This window comes from Phoca vitulina, unplaced genomic scaffold (assembly GCF_004348235.1).
Source record: "Phoca vitulina isolate PV1807 unplaced genomic scaffold, GSC_HSeal_1.0 scaffold8, whole genome shotgun sequence".
Lineage (NCBI taxonomy): Eukaryota > Metazoa > Chordata > Mammalia > Carnivora > Phocidae > Phoca > Phoca vitulina.
Genome location: NW_022589711.1, coordinates 69,100,072 through 69,111,735, shown reverse-complemented (window position 1 = coordinate 69,111,735; position 11,664 = coordinate 69,100,072).

Below are 11,664 nucleotides of genomic sequence, written 5' to 3'. Positions count from 1 at the left end.
AATTCAAACTGATCTTCATTTCCCCTCTAACATCTGCAGAAAGCCTGGAATAGTTTTTTGCATGTGAATTCTCTTCAGTCACTCAAAGAGCTGAGAGGCTTTACACTGTGAGTCCGACTTTGCTCAGCACAAAACAGATAGCACGCAACAGACACAGGGGCTGGGGGAAAGATCTCTGATGACTGCACACGTGAGCAACAACCCTGAAAGAGAGGTGGTGTTATCTCCAGCTCCTCAGGTCATACTGAAAAAAACCCAACCATTCCCTCACTGATGTTTTATACAATGCAAGCTCCCCTCCCTCCCAAGCAAATATGTTTTACGGTTCTCTTTGAAATGGGAACCCATCTGGGAAGTCATGGTCTAGGATAGGTTTTATCTTCCATTAAATTCTCCTTTTCAGAAAGAAAAAACATCCTTATGCTAATATTTAGAACCTAACAAACTGCACATGTTTCTGATACTTTATTCTTTCTCTAGGTAACTAAAAAAAAAAATTTTTTTTTCTTACCATGGCAACCTCTGTGCTGGCTCCAGAAAATACCATTTCTAATTGTGCTTTTGTATACTGAGCATCAGTGGGACATTTCTGTAGGGATCGATTTTTTTTTAAGTAATCATCTTTTTTATGTATGTTACTTAATTCTTATCCTTCAGTGAACCAACATCCTTAAATGACAAATGAGAATTTCCCAGTGGAGTGAATTAATTCTTAAACCAGGGCTTCCAAACAGTTGAGAGAATGGGAATTGGCTTTCTTGCCTGGACCTGGCTGATGTTTCTTCTATGTTTATGAAAGCAAGGACTCCGCCACCCAAGCTCCTAAGAGCATGAAAGCAGCCTGCTAGGAAGGAGAGGGTATAGCAAAATAAATGTTTTTACAGATTTTAGGGGTACTCCCTGGCTTATTGTCTTTTTTCTACTTCTGCTTATTGCTTTAGAGGCCATTTCAAATCTACTATCTCAGGATCTGAGGATCTTTTTGTTCACCGTCCCCTCTTAGATGAATGGCCAGAGGTGGCCTAGGGTTTTGACATTCTTGGCCTGGATGGGTTTAAAAATGGACACATCCATGGGCTGGAGACTATGGATCCAAGGGAGGCTAGAAGAATAAGTATCTGTACTGTTGTAGCCTCTATTGGAAAGTGAAGTTAGTTACCAAACAGATTCTCCAAATTGTCAACTCTGGAGCAGCCAGAGAGAGAAAACCAGGTACTAGGGAAAGAACAGCAGACAGGAAAATCCAGGATAAGCATGTGGGTGGGAGACAAACCATGACAGGAGACTGACCTGAGGGATTTTCTTTGGTAGGTGGGAGGTAAGCAGTTAAGGATGCTATTATTTATGGGTTGAGTTATGTCCCCTCAAATTTTTAGAATGGAGTCCTAACCCCCACTACCTCAGAAAGAGACCTTATTTGAAGACAAGTCTCTGCAGGAGTAATGAACTTAAAGTGAGGTCATTAGGGTGGGCCCTAATCCAATAGGACTAGTTGGGGGAATGTGGTCACAAATATGCACACAGAAGAATACCATAGGAAGATGAAGGCAGAGATCAGGGTGATGCTCCTATATACCAAGGATGCCAAAGATTGCCAGCAAACCACCAGAAACTAGGGGAGAGGCAGGAACATCTTCCCCTTCACAGCCCTCAGCAGCCAACCCTGCTGACATCTTCATTTCAGGCTTCCTGCCTCCAGAATTATGAGATAATAAATGTCTGGTGTTGAAGCCGCCAGTCTGTGGTGCTCTGTTATGGGCCCCCTAGCAAAGGAATACAGATGCACTGAGGGATTTTAGATGCCTGTACCTCATTATAACCCCCATGCTGCTGGCTTTTAGAGACTAGTTAGGTTAAAAAACAAAAGCCCATCTGTCCTAGCGATTATCCTCTCACAGTAAAATCTGCCACATAAAAATTAATGACAATTCTGGAACAGTTTACCACAAAAACAGATGGGAGCTTCATATACCATGTAGCCCAACCTGCCCTTTTCAGATGTGGAAACCAGAGCCCAGAGAGGAGAAGGGTCCTGCTAAGTCACATGCTGAGTCAGGGGTCAGGATAGACTCCTATAGTAGTTCACAAGGACTACCATAACAAAGTACCATGGATTGGGTGACTCAAGCAACAGAAACTTGTGTTCTCTCAGTTCTGGAGCCTAGAACTCAAAGATGAAGGTATTGGCAGGTTTGGTTTCTTCTGAGGTCTCTCTCCTTGGCTCACAGTTGCCCGCCTTCTCCCTGTGTCCTCACATGGTCTTTCCCCTGTGTGTACACCCTCCTGGTGTCTCAGTATCTTCAAATGTCCTGATCTTGCTGTTTAATATCTTTTCATTTCAACTTGAAGAACTCCCTTCAGCATTTTTTGTAAGGCAGATCTCATGGGTGATGAACTCCCTCAGCCTTTGTTTGCCTGGGAAACTCTTTATCTTTTCTTCATTTTTGAAGAATAGTTTTGCTGTGTATAGTATTCCTGGTTGGCAGGGTTTTTTTCTTTCAGCATGTTGAATATATTGTACCACTCCCTGCTGGTCTGTCATTTCTGCTGAAGAATCTGCTGATAGCCTTATGGGTTCCCTGGTACATAACAAGTTGTTTTTCTCTTGCTGCTTTTAAGATTCTCTTATCTTTAACTTTTGGCAATTTAATTATAATGTGTCTCAGTGTGGGTTTCTTAAGATTCATCTTATTCATCTTATTTGGAACTCTCTAGGCTTCCTGGTTCTGGGGTGAGTTTGTCAGAGTGCTTTACACCATTGACTAAAAAAAAATCTATACAACCTGAAAACCCAGAATCATCAGGGGCAAATCAAAAACATATTTGTGAGAGGGAGGAAATGAAGCAAAACTTTACCCATTTTACAGTTTGGCCACAGGCTTCCCTTGGTGATGAAAACCAAGTCAGTATGAGTTAATCCAGAATCCTGATGATAATGGTCCTGTGTTGCTAAATAAGAAGGAAAAATAACAACCACAATATAATCTGCATTTACATTTAAGAAGAAAGACAAAGAGGGTTTTTCTCAAAAGTTATTTTAAGATTTGTCAGCATTAACCTTTTACTTTTAAAATTCATGTTACATTGTTTCTGCAGAAAATGTAGGAGTCAGGAAACAGAAAGCAGAGAGAGAGCAAGAGAGGGAGGGTGGGAGGAAGGATGCAGTCCAGGGGTAGGAGTAAAGTAGTGATGTCTGGGTGGATTTGCTACCCTGATCCTGGATTCCCAGAGACAAGGAAAGTTCTGAGAACAGACACTGCCCTGGAAGCCTCCTATTGGCATTCTTTCCTACTAATTGGGCCTTTTTCAAGGTATTAAGCAATTTAAGTTGTTTATTTGTCAATGTTCTGATTCCTTTTGATTTCTGGATTATATAACACCAAACCAAAGAAAATGGCCAACTAAAGAAAGTAATAAATTGTTCTTCACATTTTAGCAAGTGTATTCATAAGTTAAAGATCTAGATCTGAGAAACTGTTTGATTAAAGTGAACTTGCAATTAGAAAATGGAATGCCACAGAGACAGACTTATTGGTCTCTCCAGGGGGGGGTTTCAAGATAATGTATTTTCAACAGAATGAATCATACTTTTTTTACGGTCATCGGTCAAGTGGAGGTTGTGCTGGGTAAAATAAATGTTGCTTTGCATTCTGCCAGCATGATTGGTGAGAACGCCCTTGAATTCAAATTAGAGAAATGTTTAGTGCTGGTGCCAATGACAGTGATAGATAACTTTGTTTTGCAGTCACACTCAGGTCACCTTTCATGCTCCTGGGAACTTTCTTTTAAACACAAGAGATAAGAGAACAAAATGACTTCAGTGATATTAAATAGAGGCTATTATTATCTTTTGCATGTCACATTTTGGTCTGAGCAGAATCTTTAAGAAATGCAAGCAAAACTGTACATGCATTTAAACATAAAATGAGTTCTCCAAGCAGCAAATGCAAGGTTACGGCCATATGTAGAAGAAAGAGCAATAAATAGTAACCCCAAAGCAGGTACAGCCCCACTTCTGGCTTGGTTTATGTGATCTTGGAGACAGTGACCACATCTAAAACGGAGATAATAACAAATATTTATCCCACCTGCCTCATGGGGGTACACAGGGAATACTGATGCAGACCACTTTCACAATAACTCGTCTTCGTGCTTACATTGACTTTGCCAAGCATTATGCATTATGCCAAGTGCATTGCATTTTATATCTGTTCTTCCCAACTATTCTCTGACTGGAGTGGTTTCTCTCCCTTCCCCTCTCCTTTCCTCTCTCTCTCTCTTTCTCTTCCTCCTTCCCCTCTCTCCCCCCTCCTTCTGTCTCTCTCTCTCTCATGGAAGGAAAAATTTAAAACTCAGAGACTCTAAGTAGTTTATCCAAGGGGTAGTCAAATGAGCTGAGATCATAAGACTTTGAGGAAAAACAGAAGTTGTTCTTCATTGGGACTTCGGATTGATGTTACTTTCAAGTGATTGTTTTCCCTGACAAGACTCAGATGAAAAAGCTGAGAGGCTTAGCTTTTTTGCATATTAAGTCACTTTTCCTGGGAAATGTTATAGTGGAATCATTGCTAAAAAATTATAACAAACCTTTATATTCATTTAAGTGCTTTTCCAGTTTATATAATACTTTCTCATATGTAATCTCTGCTGGAATGCTTTCTAATTTCTTACCTTTAGTTCCTAACAAATATGACTTAGTTGTCTTCCTCGTAAGCCCCAACAAAGTGAATTGAAAGTAATGAAAAAATATACAGAAATGAACCTCTACCACACTACTTTAACCAACTGGCCGAAGTTCACCTCATCCATAAGGGACAAATCAACATCACGTGCCTTCTGGTAAAATGCATTGAGAAGACACAGCAACACTTGAATGATTCCTGCCAAAGACAAACAAGTTGAACCAAGTTGAACCTTCAGAAGACAGAGCTTTATGAACTGAAAACAGTGCAGGATTAGAGCCCAGTTTAGGCAGCCCTTGAGGGTAAAAAGGAAGCAAAAAAATATAAGCAAGACTTTAGCTTACTGTTTCTCATCCTGCAATCACCTCTGCTGGATTTTGATAGGAATTGCTCCAAATCTCCCAAGACTAAGACATATTGCAAAGTACTGTGCAAATGGAGGTTTTTGACTCAAAATTTCAGGATAGGGAGTGGCTTAACTTCCCAGTCGACTTGGTATCTTCAAGTGATCATTGTTTTTTAAAAACATCCTTCAGCCTAGTCCCTTGAGCAAGCAGGGAAGGAACTCTTTATGAGAACTACCTTTCTTTGTGATGAGGCTTTCTTGCCCCTGCTCCCCTCCCGCCTGAGCTGCTTTTCCTTCCTCTCAGGACAGAGCAGCCTCTGCCTGTCAGCACCAAACCCTTGTGCAGATAGATTAGAAAAAGGAACTCTTTTCTCAAGACACTTCCATCTGTCAGAAAATTGATGTAAAAAATCTACAAATCTACAATATCTACTATATGAATGGCACCCCTCCTAGGGTTGCATCGTTCACAACCTGAACATATGATCGCTCTGAGAACTCTGGGCTGGAGATGTCTATCTGGGAGGATGCATAGCGTGACGCCCTTAGCAACAGCACTGGCGGTGAAGAGCAGGGCAGAAGGAAGAAGAGGAACACTTGGGAGAATGTTCCTCGAAAAAAACAGATATCTGAGAGTTGTAGCTGGATTTGAGGGTGGGGTAGGGATTGAAGCAATTCCTATACTTCTTGGTTACAGCTCCCAAGCCAGGGAATGGGGACGGGGGGGTTGGGAAGTGTTGGGAAAGGCAGTGTGGTGCATGCAGTCCTTTGGCCCGACTTGGACATTGAAGAATGGACCTCGGGCCTGGAATACTTTCTTACCAAGAGATTGGGAACCCCTGCACCTGCACTGGGCTTATTGCCCTGCGTGGGAGTAGCTTTCAGACTCAGTGTGTCCTCCTCTGTTCTGCCTACATGCCTGCGTCCGTGCATCAGGCACACCTCCCACTTTCTGCGTGCCAGACCTCACAGGGGTGGGGTTGGAGGCAGGTCTTTGGCAGCATGAAATAGCTGGGCCCTGGGGGACTGGCACATTGCAAGGGGCTGGATCCTCTGCACATGTTCTCTCCTCTTGCTATTCAACGCTCTCCCACTTGAACTTGGTGTGCATGTTGTCTGCTCTCAGTGACCTCAAATCATGCACTGGTTTCTTCCCTGGGTGACCCGACCTGCTTTTTCGCCTTGACTCCACTCATATTGTATTCTACCCTGAGGCAGAGCCTGATCATCCAGTGAAGGGTGAAACAGAAAGATGGTGTGATAGACTAAAAATGGCCCCTCAAAGATGTTCATGTTTTAATTCCCCAAAACTGTGACTATGTTACTCGGCAAAAGGGACTTTGCTGGTGGGATTAAATGAAGGATCTTGAGTTAAAGAGAATATCCTGGATTATTCAAGTGGGTCCGGTGCAATCATAGGGTTTAACAAGAGAGAGGCAGGAGTCCTGATGACCAGCTAAGCAGGGGGAGAATAAGGAGAGGTGATGTGGGGCCACAAGCCAAGGAATGCAGGCGGCTTCTAGAAGCTGGAGAAGGCAACAGATTCTCTCCTACAGCCTCAAGAAGGAACTGGTCTTGCCACCATCTTGATTTTAGGCCAGTGAGATATTTTGAACTCCAGAAATGTAAGATGATAACTTTGTGTTGTTTTAAACCATTACATTTGTAGCAGCAATAATATACTACTGTAGACAGCGGACAATCAGACCCAAGAGTAAAACAAGGCCAGAAGTTCTTTCCAACAGGCAAGTCACAGGCAGGAAGAAGAGAACTAAAATTTATCAAGTGCCCTATTAATAAAAGACTGCACATTTAACATGTGTGTTCTGTTTTGCATAGTTGTGTAAAGGGCAGGGACTTAGGAGTCAAATACCCAGGACCTGGCCGGGATCCAGCTCAGCTATAATTTTTGCTGGGTTGCTTTGCCTTTCTGAACTTCACTGAACCTAGCTCTGAAATGCTGATGCTAACCTTGCAAGTGTTGTTTCGAGAATATGAAATAATATATCAAAAACACCTATGATAAGTATTATTAACATGGCCGTTATTGATATTATCGTAATAGCAAAGCACGGTCGATCCATGTGTCTCCCTCTTGTGACTGACAATAAGGCCACACGTGGGTTTAAACAGTCCCTCTTTGTTTCCTGGTCCCTGGCTGCTCCTTGTTCCTATGGCCTCTCTGTTGCAGGCTTTGCTCCATTATATCATTTCAGCCGGTCGTTGCTCTTTACTTTAGACTTAAAAACAAAAGGCCTCAAATGTCCCCTTCCCTACCTGCAGTTTGTAACATTGAATTTCACAACTTGTTCCTTCGAGGGTGCTTGGGCAAGAAAAAATTATAAATGGATAATGATATTTGCTTGACCCTTCACAGTTTTATGAGCTGGTCCCCACTATCCTTTGCATTACACTTAAGGGTTCCCAGGATGTCTGCCTCTTGGGTTATTGAGCCAGACCTTTCACTCTTCCTGGTCTCAAGAAATAGGTTAACCAAATAATGGCTCTTCTGGCCTCCAATCCATTTTACTTGAGAAATCACCTTCTAACAAGGCAGAATCAATTAGAATGCATAGAATGTACAAAAGATATTCCAAAGACTCTTAAATAAGGTGAGCTAGTTTTGCCTGCGAGATTGTTCTTCCTGAGGCTGAATGGTAAAGGAACTCCTCTGGAGTCAAACAAAATACCACTTACAAGTCGGATGACCTTGAGAAAGTTATTTAACCTTGAAATTACTTCAAAAAGAAATATATCTAAGGATGCCTGGGTGGCTCAGATGGTTAAGCATCTGCCTTCGGCTCGGGTCATGATCCCAGGGTCCTGGGATAGAGTTCCGCATCGGGTTCCTGGCTCAGTGGGGAGTCTGCTTCTCCCTCTCCCTCTGCCTGCAGCTCCCCCTGCTTGTGCTCTCTCCCTCTGTATCTCTGTGTCTCAAATGAATAAATAAAATCTTAAGAAAAAAAAATGGCAACCACTTTTAAAAAAGTTTAAAAAATAAAAAGAAATCTATCTATCTATAGAAAGATATATATAGATATATAGATATATCTCCAGAGATAACATCCCCCATGTGATTACTGTGTAATTACTATATAACTACATGTGTGATAAACTACTCAGTAAATATCCATTCCCTTTCTTTCCTTAGTTCACATATGCTCATTTTTAATTTTCAGTTCTTTTCTGTTTCTGTTTTGACCATTGTTCAGATGTATCCTCAGTTTTACTTTGTCCCAATTGTGAGTCCAAATTCAATGAAGTCTTTCATGTCCAGCTTTCAACAAAAGTTAAGAAGAACCAATAAACATAAAAGTGTGACAAAAGAAACAATGGCCACAAGAAGGACACAGATCACAGGGTTTGGTATGTTGATCATCATGTAAGATAATCATATACAGAGAGTGATGAGACTTTATATTTTCATAGTGGATGAATCCTCATAAATTTTTATTATTGCAAATAAATGAAAATTACATTATAACTACATACTCTATTATCTGAAGAACTTCTAAAAAGAATTCACTCAAGAATAGAAACATGAATATAGGGCGTCTGGGTGGCTCAGTTGGTTAAGCATCTGTTTTTGACTCAATTCATGATCCCAGGGTCCTGGGATCGAGTCCCACATCGGGATCCTTGCTCAACGGGGAGCCTGCTTCTCCCTCTCCCTCTGCCGCTCCCCCTGCTTGTGCTCTTTCTCTCTCTGTCAAATAAATAAATAAAATCTTAAAAAAAAAAAAAAGAAAGAAACACAAATATAACCAGCCTTCTTCTACCTTGAGTTACTTCTCAGCAAAACTACAAAGCAGCATAAGTGATACTTTAAAAAAAAAAATGTGGAAGGAAATGGCTTCTGTTTGTTCCTGGAATAGAATTTGAATTAAACTTAAAAAGGAACTTAAAAAGGAAGCTTGCTTCCTCTTGGTAATCAAACTGTATTAAAACAAATCAGAAGGAACAAAATCAGTTAAATAATTTTAGTTGACAAGGAACTTAACTGTGGATGGCCGGTCATGTAATTAATTTGGTTTATGCTACAATGATGCTGTTTCTTCTCAAGGGGTCAAAGTGGGATAAAGATTTTAGTTACACTCAAGGGCTATATATCTCATTAATTCAAACTCCCCTAGATGCTACAAGATTGATACTGTGAATGGGTTTCACATTCCACAGGGGTAAATCTTTCATTTATCAACTATAATATGGAATGTGAAACCATCAAATACCATTTCGGGCATACTGACCTCATTTCAAAAGCTGCCTTATGAATAATCACATGCAATGGATTTTTCTAGACTCTTTGAAGTACTTCAATCACCCCAAAGTTTCCTCCTCATATAAAATAATGACTAGATTTTTCTGCCTATGTAACACTTTGCCTACATAGAAAAGGTGAAGTCTTGGTGAATGATTCAGATTGCCAAAGGTTTGAAACATTCACATGCCTGAACATCATAAGTGAAACTCATCCTAACCATGAAAAGTGAATTACTACCATTCTTTATCTTTCAGCCTCATCCAAAGCAAAACAGAAACTTTGATAAACTTGTGATTTTTTTGCTGAGAAAAGATCATTCTTTCTTCTAAGTGTTGCTTAACCAGTGTAATATGAGTCTAGAGATGCTGGTATCGATATAGCCCCCACATGGAGAGAGCCAGCCCTCATGAGATTGAGGTCAACGTAAGGTTGGAAGTGGAGAAAGACAGGGACAGAGAGAGGCCTGACTACAATTTTTAAGCACTTGGTTTTAGTTATGCCCAAATCCAGCCTGATTCCTACATTTTCCAGTTATATAGTCAATACAGTCTCAGTTTTGATTAAGCCAGTTTGAATTGGACTTCTGACTGACTTGAAAGGTCTTAACTACTCTAAAAATTAGTCTATGGAAATGAGGTTTTACATGAAACAGACCCTAAATTAGGGACTTGTGCAAGACAACCTGTATCACAGGGCAGTGAAAACTCTCCTATCCTGGCTGAGAAGGAATGATCCCTGATAGGTGATAGCAAAAACAACTAGCTAAGCTGTTGCCATCTTTTTTTAAGTAGACTTTATTTTTTTAAAGAAATTTTAGATTCACAGCAAAACTGAGCAGAAAGTAGAGACAGTTCTTATATATCTCCTGCCCACACACATGCACGAACTCCCCCACTATCAATATCCTACCCCAGGGTCATTCACTTATTAATGTTGATAAACCTATATTGGCACTTCCTTATTACCCAAAGTCCATGTTTTACCTTAGAGTTTATTCTGTCACATAGCAACAGATTCTATGGATTTTGGCAAATGGATAATGACTGTATCCACTATTCTAGTATCATGGAGAATAGTTTCACTGCCCTAAAAATCCTCTGTGCTCCACCTCTTCACCCCTCCCTCCTCCCAGCCCCTGGTAACCTCTTTTTACTGTCTCTACTGTTTTGCCTTTTCCAGAAAAATCATATAATTGGAATCATACAGTAAGTATGATTGGCTTTTCCAGCTGGCTTCCTTTACTTAGTACTATGCGTTTAAGTTTCCTATGTCTTTTCAGGGCTTGATAGCTCATTGCTTTTTAACACTTGAATAATAAATACTCCATTGTCTGGACGTACCATTTTATTATCCATCCATTCACCTACTGGAGGTCATCTTGATTACTTCAAAGTCTTCGCAATTATGGATAAAACTGCTACAAACATCAGTGTGCAGGATTTTGTGTGGACATAAGTTTTTAATTCATTTGGGTGGATACTAAGGAGTGTGACTGCTGGATTGTATGGTAAAGTGTGTTTAGTTTTGTAAGGAACTGCCAAGCTGTCTTCCAAAGTGGCCGTACCATTTTGTAGTTCTACCAGCAATGAATGAGAGTTCCTGTTCTTCACATCCTCACCAGCATTCGGCGTTCTCAGTGTTTTGGATTTTGGTAGTGGTATTGTTATTTTAATTGGTAATTCCCTAAAGACATGTGACGTTGACCATCTTCTCATACACTTATTGCTCTCTGAACATCTCCTTTGGTGAGGGGTCAGGTCAGGTCTTTGCCCACTTTCTAACAGGTTGTTTGTTTTCTTGTGTTGATTTAAGAGTTCTTTGTAAACTTTGGATAACAACTCCTTATCAGATATGCCTTTTGCAAATATTTTCCCTCTTTTTTTTTTAAATAAAATCAGAGTATATGCTTGTACCAAGCCTTGATTTTGGGAGGTTTGGTGGAAAGATATCAGGAAATTAGGGTGTGTTGACTACTTCCTAAAAAACTTCTGTAAAGTTATGCAGGTGACAAGTTTCTATCAAATGTGGCCTGCCTGAGAGACAGGGAGGAAAGAAAATACAGTTTTTCTAAGAAAGATACATTTTTCCTATAGCCATAAATCCAATATGGTTGAACGGCTGATGGACTTGAGTTTTGCAGAGTTAAAAAGCTGGAATTTCTGCACAAAGCTAAAGTTAGAGGAAGCAGTAAGAGGGAATGTGGTTAGATATAAGACTGAGAAGTGGACAGCTCCAAACACATGCTTTGGGGTTCTTTTTATTGGCAAGGATGACAATTTCCTCCATTGTAAAAACCACTCTATGACATGTAACTTGGGGCAAGGGGAAGGTGAATTGTTCTATAGTTCTTCTGGCTATAGTTTTTCACAGTCAAA